The sequence below is a fragment of the Bubalus kerabau genome, chromosome 8 (assembly GCF_029407905.1).
Source record: "Bubalus kerabau isolate K-KA32 ecotype Philippines breed swamp buffalo chromosome 8, PCC_UOA_SB_1v2, whole genome shotgun sequence".
Lineage (NCBI taxonomy): Eukaryota > Metazoa > Chordata > Mammalia > Artiodactyla > Bovidae > Bubalus > Bubalus kerabau.
This window is the reverse complement of record NC_073631.1, coordinates 28,664,316-28,683,326: the sequence shown is the minus strand read 5'-3', so window position 1 is coordinate 28,683,326 and position 19,011 is coordinate 28,664,316. Positions and strand designations below refer to the sequence as shown.

At 35.8% G+C, this 19,011-nt stretch overlaps 1 protein-coding gene across 9 annotated transcripts in view; it reads right to left on the bottom strand.

The window, feature by feature from the left end:
- The window catches only part of AHR (aryl hydrocarbon receptor), a 513,500-nt gene that overhangs the window by 84,925 nt on the left and 409,564 nt on the right, over window positions 1-19,011 (bottom strand). For 8 of the 9 annotated variants that reach the window (XR_008717666.1, XR_008717668.1, XR_008717663.1 and 5 more), the window contains 2 exons: window positions 17,437-17,551; window positions 11,382-11,470 (listed from right to left, as the gene is read on the bottom strand). The gene's annotated coding sequence lies outside the window, so the exon portion shown is untranslated. Of the gene's footprint in view, window positions 1-3,674; window positions 3,720-11,381; window positions 11,471-17,436; window positions 17,552-19,011 lie in introns of those variants that run through there. The other variant, XR_008717664.1, reaches the window with a different exon arrangement.

The window sequence follows — 19,011 nt, the reverse complement described above, 5'->3', positions numbered from 1 at the left end:
GATGGGGTGTGGATCTCTCTTTCAAGAACTTTGGCTTTCAGCATGTGTATGACTTGTACGGCATCAAAGGGTCAAATATGTTTCTGTTGTATGTCAAAGCATGCCTCACCCTGACAGTTTTCTCAGTAACTTCAGAAAACACTATCAGTGTAAGCCCAGACCGAGACAAACAACTGAGCAAATGTCTTTCAAACTGAAAGGGAATTGAGGGGGAGTTTTCTGCTTTCTCAGCTTCAGAGAATGTGACTCAAGAATTGTGGCATTATCATAAACTTCTTTAATTTAGTTTTGTTTGGGGGAAGGGGGAGGACTGGAGAACTAGCTTTCTATGGGAGCTGTGTGAAATTCCCACAGCCTTAATGGCTTAAACAATACAAACGGGTTTTCTTATAGTCTAATAGGTTAGAAGTCCAGCATGGGTTTTTCATTGGGTAAAAAATCAAGGTATTAACGGGGCTGAAATCCTTTCTGGAAGCTCTAGAGGAGGATTTATTCCTTTGGCTTTTCCAGCTTCAAGGGGTGCTCACATTCTTTGACTCATGGGTCCCTTCTTCCATCGTTAAAGGCAGCAATGGCTGGGCAAACCCTAAGTGGCAGCTTTGTAGCCTTTCTTCCATATCATCTCTCTCTTTCTGAACACGGGCAGGAAAGGTTCTCTGCTAAGGAGCATAATTAGATAGAGCCCACTCAAATAATCCAAAATAATCTTCCTATCTTAAAGTCAGCTGACAAGCAACCTTAATTCCATCTGCAACCTTAACTCCCTTCTGTCTGTAACCCAGTATAGTCACAGACTCCAGGAATTTGGACAGGGACATCTTCAGGAGGTTGTGGTTGCTTAAAGACAGGGGGCTAAGAAATCAGGAAGACATCAGAGTGAAAACTGGACCAAAACAAAACAGGCAACAGGTTCTTGAGACCACTAAGAAATTGATTAAATGTTAAAGAAAAGAGGGGGGAAAAAGTATTTCCCAGGTGAGAGAATATTTATTTACCTTTCAGTATTTTATTTAAGTATAATTCAGGAAGAAATAATGTGCCTTAATTGTCCCCAGTTTCTGGTGTTCTTGTTGTGTGTGTGTGTGTTTTGTGGGGCAGTCCAGATTAGCCTATTCCTGTCTCAATACCCTGTCTGCTCAAGAGATGCTCTGGTGGGAGAAGAAACATCACGCTTAGCAACTTTGTGGGTCAAGTTTATTGGCACAACTTACTCTTGGGTGGAAGAGATTCCTCCTTAAACTAACATGATCTAGGGTGAAATACTTCCCAAAGTCACCTCAACCACGTAGGCTGAAAATCTTTCTACTCCCTGCTGCTTCATGGGTATGAAGTGTTCAGCTGTGGGAATCTGCATGTAGTAGATGAATGCCATGGCACAAAGTGTCAGGCAGCTCCAAAACCTGAGGGAGTTATGTCTAAGTAACTGGGGAGTGATGACACCCGTTTAGTGGAACACTGGAGTTGTGAGGCATGGATGGTACCTCAGGCAGGGACCTCAGCCTAGTGGCTAGGGCTGGGTCCTTCACCCTGCCCATCATCCTAGGTGCTGACCTGAACACTCCTTGATCTGAATCAACAAGATTCTTCCACATCATGCTTGGCAGGCCTACACTAAAATGTCTCAGTAGGGGGATGCTGTATGGGCCTAGATGAATCAGAACTGAAGCAACTTCTGGTGCTGGAGAAAGATCCAGAAGATCCTGGCACATTCCCATTAGTGGCTTGACTGTTAGGAGGTCTACTGTTTCTCCAGGAAAAGGAACAGGGAAAATAAAGCAGGGACGTGTGTGCTCAGTCACATCTGACTCTTTGTGACCCCATGGACTCAGCCCACCAGACTCCTCTGTCCATGACATTTTCCAAGAATACTGACTGGAGTGGATTGCCATTTCCTCCTCCAGGGGATCTTTCCGGCCAGTGTCTCCTATGACTCCTGCACTGGCAGGCAGATTCTTACCCCTGCAGCACCTGGGAAGTCAAAGCCAGGGCCACCAACCAGTACAGACATATTTAGAATCAGAATACTGATATGGGCATGTCAGCTGAAAAGCAGCCATCATTTTGGTCCAGCCAAAGTACTAGGCAATTTCTCAAGTCTCAAAAATCCAAAATATATTCTCATAATCCTCCTCTAGGCAAATAGAAACTTCCCATCATATCTACTCTTCTAAAGCATGCTACCCTTGGTGATTCTAAAAGATCTGTATGTTCTTATCCTATAAAGAAATAGCCCTTTTCTCACTAAAGAGAAAAAAATCATGCAGGCTTTGTCTTTAGTGTACATCCTTCTATATCATGCTCATCAAAATATTTTATGAAAGTTATATTAGATTCTTAATGTATTTATCACTTGGTTCCAAACTGAAAACTTTCTAAACAGGCCCACAGAAGTAGCCCTGGGTAAAATTAACATTCCACTTTCCAAACTTCCATTTTAATCACTATGCCCATTACTAGCAGATTTATTCATGCAAAACTGACTGATATTTCCAAAAATACTCCCTCGGAGTTGAGGAATATCTAACTTTGAATTACCCTGATTCTCTTATAAAACCAAAAAATCTGATAAAAGTAATATTGATGTGATCATTCACAGCTATTCCTACTATCTGCTCATTGATAAAATAGGATAACATAGTAAAAAATCAGCAACAAATTCCTAGGAGCTTTAAAAAGTACTTGGGGGAAAGACTGAAGGAAAAAAAGAAATAAAAATATCAGAGGTGCAAATGCTATGGTTTTCCTGTAAGTCCCTTGAAGTCAATATTTATTTAACAGATTTTTACTGAAGCTACTGAGGCAGGCATCACAGTACATGCTGGAAATATAAATAGGACAGGCCGAGACGATTTTAAAGATACGAAGTTTACTGAGGAGCAGTTTTTGATAAAAAATGATAATAAAAAATGGTGGGAATGGAAAAGGTTTAGCAGAGGAAATGACTAGTCCAGATTCTGTGGGTTCAAGAATACAGTATTTGTATTTGTACAAAACCGTTTTACACCTACATCCTCTTTCTAATGATACTAAATCTTATGCCAGGACTGGTGTTATCAGTCATTAAGATTGAAACGTCTAGACGAGACTGATATTCTCAAGGTTCTTAGCAGAATGACTCACTTGGGTATGAAACCACATATACACAAAATAATCACACTTTGCAGTCCAAGGTGGTAGTCTGGCATTTCTCGACATTTACTGTCTTAGAAGTGAGTAACCACAGAATGGCAAGTTGCTATACATGGTAATCTGATAGGACACTTAAGGAAGATGCCCAGAAATTAAAATGAGTTTATGTCTACACTTTCTAGTTCAAACATCCTTTCCCACTGATATGACTGTACTTACAGTCAAAACAGGGTCTACCACTTTTTAAATGATTAAATCACACAGTTGAATTTTTGGTTCACTTACTCTGAAGCTTGCAGTGGATAACCTCAAATTTAAATTTTTTCCTTTGCCAAAAATGTATCTATAATTTAATTCAAGAGCTTAAAAACAACTAGAGTAGAACCACCAACTCGACCAAAAGGAGTTCAGAAAAAATGAACCATCCATTACTATAAGCATTCAGGATGCTGTCTCACACTAAAAAATTAAACAGGTAAACGTAATCAAACACCACCAGAAAAATAAAAGCCATCTTAAGTTTATAGATAACATCAAACAGTATTCCATGAAGAGGGACAGTATAGGTTGTAAATGGCAGAACTTGCATCCTGAAAGGCAAATATTTGGTATTAAAATCACCACTGTAAACTGAAATGCCATAAAGAAAATAAACCAAATGGAACACAAAAGAGGCATCTAAATGCAAATATGTTTGGTTCAAAACTTTTACAAACTCAGATAGAAAAGTTCAAAACTTTTACAAACTTTAAGATGCAGAAATTAATATGAACAACTTAATAAATAAAAGTAAACACTGTGTTTTTAGAACATCAGAAGGCTAGAAAATATAACATGAGTTACCTACAAAAACACAAATGTGGGGAAAAAGTCATCAAAAGGGCATTTTAGTGCAGTGAAAATACATTGTGATATGATAATAATGACAGACGTCATTATACATTTGCTCAAAGTCACAGAATGCACAGCACCAACAGTGAATCCTAGTGTAAACTCGGGACTCTGGGTGATTGTGATGTGTCAGTATAATCCTAACTCACCATTCTGGAAAACGACGCTGACAGCGGGGAAGGCTCTGCATGTATAGGGGCTGGGGGAACACAGGAAATCCCTATACCTCTCTCTCAATTATTTGTAAATCCAAAATTGCTCTAAAAAATTTGTCTTTAAAAAAAAAAAGAAATGGCATTCAAAATTTAGAAGTCAAATAAAATTAATTTTTCTCTTAAAAGAATTTCATAGAGCATGGAAATATAATCTAGATATCTTCCTGTTAGACAAAGAATAGCATTATATGAAATGAGGTATAAGGGATACAGTATTTTGAGAAATGTCATGTGGTTATGTTTTTGCCCTTTCTTGAGAAGAGCTGTTTCCCAACACCATCTTGGGAATTTAAGAGAGATCAGGAGAATTGTAGCAGAAAGAAAAAAAAGAAGAAGAAAAAAGAAATTGCCCAAAGGCAATATGCAGACAGACAATAATCTTGAAAGCCAGACTTTGAGAAAAAAAGAATTTCTAGTCAAAAAGAAAGAGGAAGAGGGAAAATTTTACCCGTTGGGTCCCAAGGCTTGATAGGAAGAGAAAGGAGGGGCAGAGAAGTCCGAGAGACATTTATAGCTAGCTCTCCCCTTTCCAGGCTGAAGTTCTAAAGGGGAGAGGCATGTGACATGGGACGCAATGCCCTCAAAGGCTCCTGTGTCAGCCTGCACCCCACATAGCAGAGAAACTTGGTGGCAGAGAGTGACAAGGCAGAGAGAAGACCTGAGCTTGGTTTTCTTCTATACCTGCTTCCTGTGTGTCGCAGATCAGACCCATACAAGCCTGTGTGCCCTAAGAGGGGCATGTGGAAGTCGAGAGTTCAGCTAGGGGCTCTTTCAGGGAGCTCAGAAGTTGAGGCTCAGCAGCTGTGTAGTCAAGTACCTGTGAGGTCAGCAGGAAGATGACTGTGCTCGACTGAGTCTAGGGTATCTAGACTCTAAATTCCACAGCAATTACCTGGATGCTGCTCAGATCAGATGCTCAAGGAGCCCTTCCCCGGCCACTTGGCTCAGACAGCTGACCAGTCAGGTGCTTCACAACAGAGGCCAAAGAGGTTCCAGAGGCTACTCCTGTCTCTACAATGTCAAATAAACCACACTCCCCAAAACCACTATAAAAACCAGTTTGGAAAGGGGCAAAGAAGACAGCCTCTAAGATACTGCTTATTTTACTTGAGATTAATATTATAGTGGATTTAGTTTTTGAATGGACCAAATTTTACATTTTTCTTCCTTCCTTGTAAGTACATATCATGAAAATGATCTGATTGTTACAGAGAAAGGAAGAGGCTCCACTTTCCTTTCAATTCTCAGTGAGAATGTGAGCAAACTTGCTACTCCCATTACATGCATCTCGTCATTATTGACTTCTTCAGAGTTCTAGAATCTTTTCCTGGAGGCCCAGATTACCTGTGCCCACTTTCCAAGTAAGAATCTCTTTCCTGGGCTCTTAGGATACTGCCCTCCTTTTTCTTTTCTTTTCTATGCAGGATCTGCAGATTTCTAAACTTAGCCACTTCTCAAGGCTCAGTTTTTGGCATCACACATGGATTCATTCTGTTTGACGTTTTGTTTCATGGGAAACAATTTTATATGCTACGTGGAAGAAACTACTGGATTGGCCAAAAAGTTCATTTGAATTTTTCCATAATGTTACTTTTGGCCAACTCAATGGTTCATAAATAAATATAAATTTTGTTATGACCAATTTATTCTACTGTCTATAATTCTGCCTTGGATACCTGTTCTGCCACTCTCCTTAAATGAGTTCAGGCATGTATGGTTCAACTATAGTAGCCATATATTGACAACCACTCAAGAAGAGGGACTCTCATCAACAGGATATTGCTCAATGATTTATTTACTGTAGGTACGTACTAGAAAACTGAACTGCTTTGGTTATAATAAGTACATTAAAGAGACATACAAGAGAAGTAAGAAAATATTTTTGCTTTAAAGTAAGAAACAAATTGCCAAAGTAAACCAATAAGAAATGCATGCTTCTCAAAGAAAGATAATGGACAAATAAAGACAGATCTGTCCAACCATTCAATTTTTATATGACCTCATGAAGTTGACAGGTTCAATTTTAAGCTTCTGTGTTCACTTTCTTTATTCCAAATGGATGGAGCATTTGAGAAAAAGTAACTAAGAAACAACAGTTTGCAAAGTCCAGTGAGCAAGAAAAATCAATTTTAACGAATTCAAATCAGTAAATTTCAACATAACCAGGATTGACAGAGCAGGTACTACTTGACAGATAAATATATAGAGGAACAAAGCATGATCTTGTCCTCAAGGAACTTTCCATTCAGCAGGGGGAACACAGAATTACAACTAGACAGAACCTCAGTACTCTGACAGAGGTGCAAAAACAGGGGAAACTTTCTTTTATTTTCAGGTAATGGGAATGGCTTCTATAAGAAAATGACCAATGAGTTTGGCTCTGAGGATGGGCAGACCATGGGCAATATTCTGAGCAGAGAGAACCATTTGTACAATGGCATTTCCACAAAGCCTATTTCCTGCTCCTTTGCTTTTATGAATAGTAATTAACTATAGTAGTAAATTAACCCTTAAAACCATAATACAAGTGTTTCAAAATTGTTTCTCAACATATGTGATATTTATAGCAAAAATATAATTTCTAATTCAAAGTTAAAGAAAATTTCTATCATTACAGCATTTTATTTCATTGAAGTAAAACTCATGTGTAATTAATCATTTTAAAGTAGACCATTTAGTGGTTCTAGTGCATTCACAATGTTGTACAACCATTACCTCTCTTGTTTCAAAACTATTAAAGCATTTTAAAAGAATGACTTTAATCATTTGAATGCTCATATATGTATATGATTTAAACTCATTATCATTCTGTCTCACCCAACACTAGCCGGCTCATACTGGAGCTTGAGAGCTGTGTATTTCCTGAAGAGTGAAAGTGAAACCTGCTCAGTTGTGTCTAACTCTTTGCGACCCCATGGACTGTATGGTCCCTGGAATTCTCCAGACCACAGTACTGCAGTGGGTAGCCATTCCCTTCTTGAGGGGATCTTCCCAACCCAGGGATCAAACTTAGGTCTCCTGCATTTTGGGTGGATTCTTTACCAGCTGAGCCACCAGGGAAGCCCTAGAAACTTTCAAATTAGTCTATACTTTTAGGATTCCACACCTTCAAATCATTTTACTCAGTTCAACAATTTTCAGTTTTTAATGTTTTTAGATAATATGTCCATACAGCTTAGGCCATAAGATGCACATTAAAAGTTCTTATCTGTGGCATATACATATAATGGAATATCATTCAGCTTTAAAAAGGAGGAAATTTTGATATATGACCACAAGATGGATGAACCTGGAGGATGAGATTACAAATTTAAAAAGTCAGTCACAAAAGGACAAATACTGTCATATTTCACTTACAGGAGGTAACTAGAGTAGTCAAATTCACAGAGACAGAACAAAGAGTGATGGTGTCAGGGGCTGGGAGGAAGGGGAAAACAAAGTTACTGTTTAATAGGTACAGGGTTTCAGTTTGAAGAAGATGAAAAATTTTCTGGAGATGCATGATGGTGACAGTCACACAATAATATGAATGTATTTAATGGCTGAACTGTACACTTAAAAATGATCAAAATGGCAAACTTTATATTATGTATATTTTATGTATATATTTTAAATTTAAAAATTTTAAAAATTATCCAGATAAACAACATTGTCCCACTAAGATGCACTGAATAAACATTCTCATTGCTATGAGAAAACACAATAAATGTCTTTATTGTGCTATAGACACATCATCTTCGTGGTTATATTAACAGCTAAGGCTCATTCCAATGGTGGAAAAATACATGAAATTGACCTAACCAGCAGGAACACAGTATCTCTGTGATGGCAGTCAGCTCACATGAGAAAGACTGTTTCTGGTAAGAGGGATAAGTCTTCCGTCTTGGGTTCTTCTGTTCTAAAACTGCCCTTGTGAGCAAAAGAGATCAGTATATCCTAACTTACTGCATGTCTGACATATAATGAGTTAGGGATGATTGTCTTTTAAGAAAAAAAAAAATTCTTGAAAAGTCTTCTAACCACAGAAAAGTGTTTTGAATGTGTACTGCTTCTGGGGAAGAAAACAAAACTCTGCTTTTAAAAACAAAAGCCAAAACAAATATTTATGTGGCAGACACATTATATATATTATCTTGTTGACTTTGTATTTCTGTTGTATGATGGTCATTGGATTACAACTACCCTAAGAAGCCATAATATAGATTTGGGCATTTAAAAGCACAGCTAGGTATCTGAGGAAATGACTAATTTAGAAGACATATATTAGTAATTCAAGAAACTTAGGACTAAGATAAAATGCTATAAAATCATAGTCTTTTAAACATTATGTTTGTATGAAAACTGTTCAAAGGCAAAATTATTTTTCAGTGATTTTTGTTTATACTGAATAGTATCATTTAGTACAGCATATAACAAGTATACAAAGTATCTAAGTGATGAATGATTAAGAATATTTTTTGATGGATGTTGACTTTAAAGTTAATTTTAAATGTCTTTTTTTAGAACTTTCAGGAAAATGATGTCGTGAGCATAAGTTCATTGAAAACTATCTCAAAATAAAAAGAAAGACTAGAACAGATAAAAGTATTTTTGGCTGGTGGTAGGGGTAAAAATCGGGGAACAAGTAATTCCTTATATCCAGAGCAGTTCTTTTGGATTTTGAGCCGCATGAGCTGTTAGTAAATTTTGGAGACTAATACCTTGCAGGTCCTATTGTTTGCAAATATTTTCTCCCATCGTGTGGGTTGCCTTTTCATCTTGTCTATGGCTTTCTTTGCTGTGCAAAAGTTTTTGAGTTTAATTAGGTCTCATTTGTCTATTTTTGTTTTTATTTCCATTACTCTAGAAGATGACTCAAAAAGGATACTGCTGCAATTTATGTCAAAGAGTGTTCTGCCTGTATTTTCCTCTGAGTGTTCTGTAGTATTCAGGTTTACATTTAGGTCTTTAATCCACTTTGATTTTATTTTTGTGTAAGATGTTAAAGGATGTTCTAATTTCATTTTTTGACTTGTTAGCTGTTCAGTTTTCCCAGTACCACTCATTGTATATCCTTGCTCAACCCAATCAAATACAATTTTGTAAAGTTTAAAAATAAAATAAAATTGTAGTTGGGAAAAAATAAAATAAAAAATAAAACTAGTAGGCAAAAATTTCAAAAACAAAAAACAAACAAACAAACAAAAGTGGGCAGAAGACCTAAATGGACATTTCTCCAAAGAAGACATACAGATGGCCAACACACACATGAAAAAATGCTCAACATCACTAATTATTAGAAAAATTCAATTCAAAACTACAATGAGATAACACCTTACACTGGACAGAATGGTCGTCATCAAGAAACTATCTAAACAATAAGTGCTGGAGAGCGTGTGGAGAAAAAGAAACCCTCCTACACTGTTGGTGGGAATATAAATTGGTGCAGCCACCATGGAGAACAGTATGGAGGTTCCTTAAAAAACTAAAAATATAGGTAGCATGAAAGAAAGAAAGTTAGTCGCACAGTTGTATACGACTGTTTGCAATTCCATGGACTGCAGCTCCTCTGCCCATGGATTTCTCCAGGCAAAAGTACAGGAGTGGGTTGCCATTTCCTTCCCCAGGGGATCTTCCCCAACTCAGGGATCGGACCCAGGTCTCCCGCATTGCAGGCGGCTTCTTTACCAGCTGAACTACAAAGGAAGCCCAGATCATAGCTAGCGTATCATCCAGAAATACCACTCCTGGGCATGTATCTGGAGACAAACACAGTCCGAAAGGATACAAACATTCCAACGTTCACTGCAGTGTTGTTTACAATAGCCAAGACATGGAAGCAACCTAAGTGTCCATCGACGGATGAAAGGAGAAAGATAGGGTACATATAGTCAACAGAATATTACTCAGCTGTAAAAAGAATAAAATAATGCCATTTGCAGCAACATGGACGGACCTGGAGACTGTCATACTAAGAAATAAGTCAGACAGAGAAAGACAAATAATCATATATAGTTTACATGTGGAATCCAAAAAAAAAAAGATACAAATGAACTTATTTATAAAACATAAACAGACTCACAGGCTTAGAGAATGAATTTATAAGTAACCAGGGCGAAAGGTGGGGGAGAGGACTAGATTGGGAGTTTGGGACTGACACGTACACACTGCTATATTTAAAATAGATAACCAACAAGGACATACTGTTTAGCACAGGGAACTCTGCTCGATATACTGTAATAACCTAAATGGGAAAAGAATTTGAAAAGGAATAGATACATGTATATATATAACAGAATCACTTCACTGTACACCTGGAACTAACATAATATTGTCAATAAAATATGATCCAATATAAAATTTAAAAATTTTAATAAACAATAAAAGTAATTTGTTAAAGAAAAGGAGCAGATCTGCTTATCATTCATGAATTCTACCTTATATAATTTCTGCTTATTCTTGGGCTTCCCAAGGCTACCACCTTAGGCTCCTGCTCTACATCAGTAAAGAGGTCTCCAGTGAATACCACCAAGCTGTCTCTTAACCCTATCTTTGCCTCTCCAAAATAGGCATTTTGGACATTTTGGACATTTCTTTTCCATTCAAATCATGGACTTTTCCTCTATCCATTCCGTAAATGTTGGTATACCCACTGTTTGTATTATTAACAAACCAAGAATGTCCTTGATAAACTCATATTTCTCAGCTATCAATTTCATATGCAGATAAAATAAAACTTTGAAATTTCATTTGATATTCTTCCTGCAAGCTCCAGATCAGGATAATTGACTGTATGTTTTTCTGAGCACTAAAGCATTTTGCATTTCAATGAGACTATGATAGGAAATAATTCAATAAATATGGTCTATGCATGAGCTTTGTCTGCCTGTGTGTTGACAATAAACTGAAGTCATAGTTGGGTGCTGATACCCAGACATTGGTAGAAATATTAGATATAAATTAGCCCCGAGGAAAGATTGCTATGCCTGAATTTTAAGTAGCAAAGTTTTAGGTTTGAAAAGTATTTTGTTTAATAAGAAGAGCACCAAATACATGCAGTGAGGAGAAATGGTGATTGTTGGCTGTATATGTTGACAGTGTCCAACATTTATCATGACTAGTGTGTGTTCTATAAGCCTTTTAGTCCATACATTAGACAATGCTTACCAGGAGGTAAACAGCACACCAGTAGTTGTCTTGACTTGATTCTCTAAGGCCCCAAAGTAAAAATGTTAAATCTTGAGCTTCCCTTTGGCCTGTGAAGTAGAAGTGAATCGATCAGAATCTTGGTCTTAAATGTCTCATTACACAGCCTGAGCTGGCACTTGGAAAGGTAAATTCAGACATGTAAACAACTCAAGACATATCACTGGTAAATTAATATGGAGATCCGACATCATTATATTTTCTATTTATTTTTTGAAAGCTTATCTTTAGGCTCTGAACTTATGTGGTCTGGTTATGAACAGTGGGTATGTTCAGCGAGGAATGTTGAAAAAATTCTCAGCAAACAAGTGCAGCAGTTTTATTCTGAATTAGCTAAAGGGCAAAACACTGTAAAAGAGAAAATGAACCACTTTTTGCTGTCATCAAAAATGAGGAAATGGCCCTAGGCAGTAGCTAAAGAGTCCTTTTGAACTTCAGAAGTTCACTGACTTGGCAGTAAGGAAGATCTTGTTTGCCCTGCTATTTCTAAAGAACTATTTATCCTCAAATAATTCCAGTAAGTAAGGCACAAGGAAAAAAAAATCATCAATCTCATTTTTTCTAAATATCTCTCATGTTACTATTATATGTTACACCATATCCAAAGTATGGCCTTAGTATTTTATGTATATTTTGATATATGATGCATATTTCTATTGAAAATAGATGATCTAATTACACAAGTAATTATGTGCAAAAAGTTGAAGCTATTTTTAAAAATGGTTGTCATAAGAAATCAAGGCAGGACAATTTTGTCAGTCTCAACATTCTTATGTTTTATGCTTTCCCAGCAGTAATGTATAAGCTGTTCTGCATTGTCACTAGCATTTAATACTGTAGTTTTTATTTTAGCCATTTTAACATGTGAGCAGTGGTTTTAATTTATATCTCCTGAATGGCTAATGATATTGAATATCTTTTCCTATGTTCCTTTGTCTTCTAAATATTCTCTCTAATGGTGTCTAGTAATTTTTTTCATTATGTTTGAACTGGGTTGTTTTCTTACTGTGGTATTTTGTGACTTCCTTTTTTATTTCAGTGCAAAATTCCTTGTCAAATATATAATTCCCAAATGTTTTCTGAGTTGCTAGCCTGCCTTTTCACTGTCTTAGACAATTGATTTGGATCAAGTTTCAAAGGCAATGTAGTAAAGAATGGACAATCTTTATAACAAAAGAATCCTGGAATAAATGGACATTCATATCCAAAAATTGAACTTTGATTCGTATCCCCAAACAAGAATGTTACCTCAAAATGTATCAGAGACCTAAAAGCTAAATTGAAACTGTTAAATCTTGAAGATGACATTGAAGAAAATATGTGTGATCTTGCATTAGGTGAAAATTTCTTAGATGAGACATCAGAAGCACATTTCTAAAAGAAAAAAATGCTAAACTAGACTTCATTCAATTTTTTAAAAAGTCTGTTCTTCTAAAGACAGACTACTTTTAAAAAATAAAAACAGAAGAAAGCTATGGTACATATACACAATGGAGTATTACTCAGCCATTAAAAAGAATACATTTGAATCAGTTCTAATGAGGTGGATGAAACTGGAGCCTATTATACAGAGTGAAGTAAGCCAGAAAGAAAAACACCAATACAGTATACTAACGCATATATATGGAATTTAGAAAGATGGTAACAATAACCCTGTGTACGAGACAGCAAAAGAGACACTGATGTATAGAACAGTCTTATGGACTCTGTGGGAGAGGGAGAGGGTGGGAAGATTTGGGAGAATGGCATTGAAACATGTAAAATATCATGTATGAAAAAAAAAATCTACTGAGGGATGCCTGTGATAAGTGATGAGGCTTAAAGAACCGATTTTATTTTAAATTAAAAACTTTTTATTGGAGTATAAAAAAAATAATAAATAAAATAAAAACACATGCACACACACACACACACACACACAAACAAGAACCTGGAAATAAGAAGAGGAGCAAGAACTTGGAAATAAGAGGAGGATTCAGCTAAAGGAGTCTATAGGAAATCCCAGAAAAATATGGGGCCCTGGAAGCCAAATGAAGTTGTATCAAGAAGGAAGGAGTGATCTACTAGGTCAAAACTGCTGATGGGGAAGGATGAATTTGAATTTGAATTGAGGAGTTAGCAGAGACAAATTTCCCCAGACTCTAAGACCTCTGGCTACCGTTGTCTTCCTAGTCATGACTCAGCTACCACCAAGGTAGGAGTTATAGCAACAGCTTTGGCCCATTATCTGGTGAGACGGACTTAAACTTGGTGCCACAGGCTTTGTATTTGGCACAAAAGGGATTACGTTTAGGTTGATGTACACTGAAACTTCAGTCACTGTGATATCTGCATTTGTCCATTCCCTCCTTCAATACTTATAGAGCCCCTTCCCTGGGCTTAATCATCGCTGAACACACAGCGACACTGGCTACACACTAGTTATTTTAAATGGGCCCAGTACCTGACAATATGGAACCAACAGAATGGAAGAGAGGACAAGCATGAGCCACACTGGTTAAAACTATGATGCGTCTCTCCACTGCGTTACAAGAATAACTTTATTGTTGATTCTAGCGTTTGGAGGTGTTATTAGTCACAGCACTATGAGCACTATGTTTGGAATTGTTCTGCTGTTATCAATGGCATGTTTACATCAGTTCTCACATTCTGTGAATGTGCCTTTTGTGTGTTTAAACTCATCTTTCACCTCACTTTTTCACTCATTTTATGTTTCTTGAGATTTCTTTATCCTTCGCCAAACTAAAGTTGCCATACACCTTAGTTTCATTATTAGTCCCTGTGTATCTCTACTTAAATTTGATCTCTGTTTAGAGTAAATAAGCCAAATGTGAGGACTAGAAAAACATTAATCATGAACAACTGGGATGAGTCTGAAACATATGTGTAATCTGTATAAGACACATGTCCATAAGTTTTGCCACCTCTGGGAGATTGCTAATTAAAAACATATTGACCTATGGCCAATTCATGTTGATGTATGGCAAAAACCATCACAATATTGTAATTATCTTCCAATTAAAAATAAATACATACATAAAAACATATTGGCAATAGAGGTGGCAGACACATTTTTGGAAAAAAAATTCTATTTTCAGCAAGTATCTTCATCAGATAGATTTTCATTACTAGAAATCACATGTGTTTGTTGTGAGTACTTTTCAAATATCAAAGAGAATCTAACATAGTGGTTAAGAGCACAGATTCTGAAATTGAAGTGCTTAGGCTCTCAATTCATTTACCTACTCATTGTGTTACCATGAACAGGTTAACCTCTCTATGCTTCAGTTATTTATCTACACAGAACACATAATATTTGTGCTTATTTTAAGATTATTATGAAGATCAAACGAGTAGATACATACAGAGTATAAGAAGAGTTTCTGGAACATAGTAAGCCATGTTTACATATATAGAAAGAAGCAGCAGGGTTGAGAGAAAACAAGTGCATTGGCTTTTAAGTTAGGCAATTTGGGTTCAAAGCCTGGTCACTATTGACTACCTTCATGACCTTAGGTAGTTCAGTTAAGCTTGCTGTTCAGTTAACCCCTCCACTTGCAAAACAGGACTCGTAATAGCAGGACTCCTTCCTCATAGAGTTGCCATGATATAGTTCATGTAAAGCAATTAGAACAATACAATTAGTATCAGCTCTTCTTTTATGACTAGTGTTGAGGTGATGTGTTTCCAAAAATACAGATGAAATCATGGAACACAATCAAATTATTTATAATATACTCAAAAACTAAAATAAGAAAAAAAAAACTAGGGGAAAAATATAAAATATATTTGCCTGGGTTCCAGTCATTCTGAATGAGTTTGGTAACGCAGAGAATTTCCCACAGATAGTACCTTAAATCCAATAAGAACAGATAACATATAACAGTTAAGTTACTGAATGATTTTAATGTTACCAGAGTGAGTAAATGGCTTGCAATTAATCGACGGTCTATATCTTGATTTATTTGCTGTGAATATGACAATTTATCATTGAGAGGAGCTAAATACTTCACTACTTTTGATGGAGTCTCTGTATGCAATAAATGCCTATCAATGGATATTCAAGTGGTTGTTAGTGAGCTAAAGAGGAATAGCTATATGTATGGAGGTAAGAAGATAAATACACATTTTTGATGCTCTAGGGTGAGCTTATAAGAGGACTGTAGAGAGCTGAAAAACCGCAGCAGCCTAATACCAGCTGACAGGCAGCCACAGGAAAAGAGCAAATGCTGGAACCACTGAGCATTTACACAACCGGGTTACCAGTGTCTACAAGCTCTGAGTAACAACCACAAAAATCAAAGAACAATCTGTAGGCATAAAGAGAACAGAAAGGACTATTAAGACCACATTAGGCTCTCCTTTGATACTGGCATGTATAAATGATATCCATCAACAACCACAGTACCACCTTCTCAGTTAACACAGCACTACCGTCATGGAGAGAGCTAACCTTTTTTTAACCAAAATAATTGAACTATTTACACTCTGCAAACCCAACTTCATTGTGCCATGGAAAGAAAGGCTTTTTCACATTTTCTTTTCTGCGGTGGGGTCTTTTGATATACTATAAAATCACCAAATGGGGGGAAAAGGTTGAAATTTCATTTTAATTATAAGGTTGTTTTTTTGAAAAAGACAACCTCTATTAGTAAGTTGACAAAAGAAAAATATGAGAAAGAGTTTAAATAACGGAAGTTACAACTTTTTAATCCACACTTAGAAGTTTCCTGAGATATCACAGGAAACTTTCTCCTCAAAACAAGGTTAATTTAACCATTTTAAGAGGATGTGTTTGTGCCTTAGGTAATTTGTTCTCACACTGAAAATTTACCTGAAGATAAAGCTGATTATATTGGGCCACCTGACTTGGACCAGGTAATGTCAGAAACTGTATTTGGATAATGACCTTCAGTCATTGTTCTGACTATAATTTAAGTGTGCAAAATGCTTTATATCAGTAGAAAGAAAAACTCTTTTAATAGTAAAATTTGATAAGATGCACAAATTAAGAATCAAAGACAGAGGTTTCTGTTTCTCTCATTAAACAGCAAAATTAGATTTACATGTACAATTTTTAATAAAAACTCACATAGACCTCATTCCTGAGGATTCTTAGGATTTCACTGTCAGGCTTTATTATTTGCCACCTAATGGCATTTGTCTAGTTAAAAGCAGTAAATATAGTCACAGTCTAGCCATACCACTCAAGAGCCAAAAAATTCTTTGTAGACATGGTGAGTTATTTGCAAACTGTTATTTTTCTTCATTTAAGGACAATGTGACAAGAACAACTTCTGTGTCACACTTACTTTATAAATTCTTTTTAAAATGTACAAAGATTAGTGGGTTCTAAGCCTGGAAATAACCAGACCCACATAGCTTTATAGCCAAGGTAAAAGTGAGTGTCCAATTCAAATAAAAATGAAAGTTTCCGGGATTTTCAGGAACTTTTGAACTCTCTGCAGCTTGTCAAATTTAGTTAAATTTTAATTGTAGTGTAAATATTATTTATCTTAGAATGAAAAGGATAATTAATCCAAATCTTTTGAAGTAGGCAGAAAGTATTTTATGTAACATTTTGTCAGATATGGATCAATAGGGAATGAATACCATTCTGCCTGATAACTTCATATACCCCATGCATTTTACTTCCTAATGGTTGTTAGGCAGTGGTCTAACAGGTAGTTCTTAAAACGTGGTGGTGAAAAGGTCATGGTGCTAACAGGATTAGATTCATAGCCAATCATCTTCAAAAATGTGTATGAAAAGTCAGGGAAACAGAAAGTCTGTGCACTGCGAAAATCAAGTTTCCGGCTCTTTAAAACCCTGTGAGCTGTAAGGTGAAAATAAAACATCAGAAAATAATATGTCTGCAAAATTGGGTTTTGTGTGAAACACTCACCTTAGTTCCATTAGCAGAATTTTGCATTAAGGTGGTGGAAGAGAGGATATGAGTGTGCACAAATGTTTTTGTTAGAAACAGAGAGAGAAATCCCGTAACTGCATTTCATACCTTCTGATTCTTCCTTTTCCAGGCACTGAGAAATATTTCTTATGAGTCCAAGAGAACTTCTTTACCAATTTAGGGCCTCATATCTGACAAGGGCAATGGGAGAAAACGATGAATCCTAAAACACAAACAAAAAAATTCCAAATTAACGAAATGAATGGTACAGGATTTTTTTCCTTCGAGTATTATTTTATTCATTGTTAATTTTTATGGAAGTAGAGTTGATTTGCAATACTGTGTTAATTTCAGCACATATTTTTTGAGATTCTGTTATATATTATTGTAAGATAATGGTTATAATTTCCTGTGCTACACAGTATAGAATTGTTGCTTATCCATTTTGTACATAGCGGTTTGTATCTGATAATCCTATACCCGTAATATGTCCCCCTCCTTCCTTTCCTTTGGTAACCCCAAGTTTGGGTTTTATATCTGTGGGTCTGTTTCTGTTTTGCATATATGTTCATTTGTATTGTTTTTTGATTCTACATATAAGTGATATCATACAATATTTGTCTTTCTCTAACTTATTCACTAATTATAATGTTTTCTAGGTCAAAAAACCCCCAAAAACTAAGAACAACCATATGATCGTGGGTATTGGATTTTTAGTATAATTAGGAACAGCCTTTTTCTTAAGCTTGGAAATAAAATAATAATAGTGTGAGCCTGCTTAGTGTCACCGCTTGGAACTTAATTCCAGTCTCAAGTGACACTTGTTCTTTTTTCCCAAAGAGGTGTTAAATCTTTTTGAAAGAATAGAGTCCATTAAAGTGTATCATGTTTGCTCCAGGTAGCATGTTAAGGATCCATGTTCATAGGAATGAAATATTACACACTATCCAATCTCTATTCATGTCATGTGTTCTAGTCTGCAAGGCTTTTTATTTTTAAGGAATATTAATATTCCTTAAAAATAATATTAATTATTTCTTAAGGAATATTCTCTGTCTCCTGGAATATCCAAGGAATGAAAAGGGTAGCTAATCTATAGTACACTAAAACAACTAAAGAAAATGAATTTAAAATATTCGCAAAGGCTGAAAAAAATATGTTTAGAACTGATTCAGAATAAGAGCATTACATATTAAACTGGTGATTTGTAGCCAAAGCTGTACCCAGAGAAAACTTTCTGACTTTAAATGTATTTATTAGAAAATTAAAAAGATTTAAGATAAAAGAACTAAGCAGTCAATCCAACAATTTAAAACAATTACAAAAATAAATTTAAGAAAGGAATTAAGATAAATATAAAAATTAATGAATAGAAATTAAACAAATTAAATAATTAAAACAAATAGAAATAATTAACATGATTCAAAAACAAAACAACTAATTCATAGAGAAGGTATATGAAAAGGTCACTTTTTAAAAAGTTACTAGTAAGGCAAAGTAAGGCACAGATTAAAAAATAAGATTACATAAGATGATATCTACAGAAGATTTAAAAATTACTAAAATTATCAAAAGAAGACCTGGAAAATTTAAAAAGACAAAAGAAAACAGTTACAAACACCGAAATGGTCATGAAGAAATATCTTGCCCCCACCAGCTCTCACCAAAGGAAGCACTAACAAA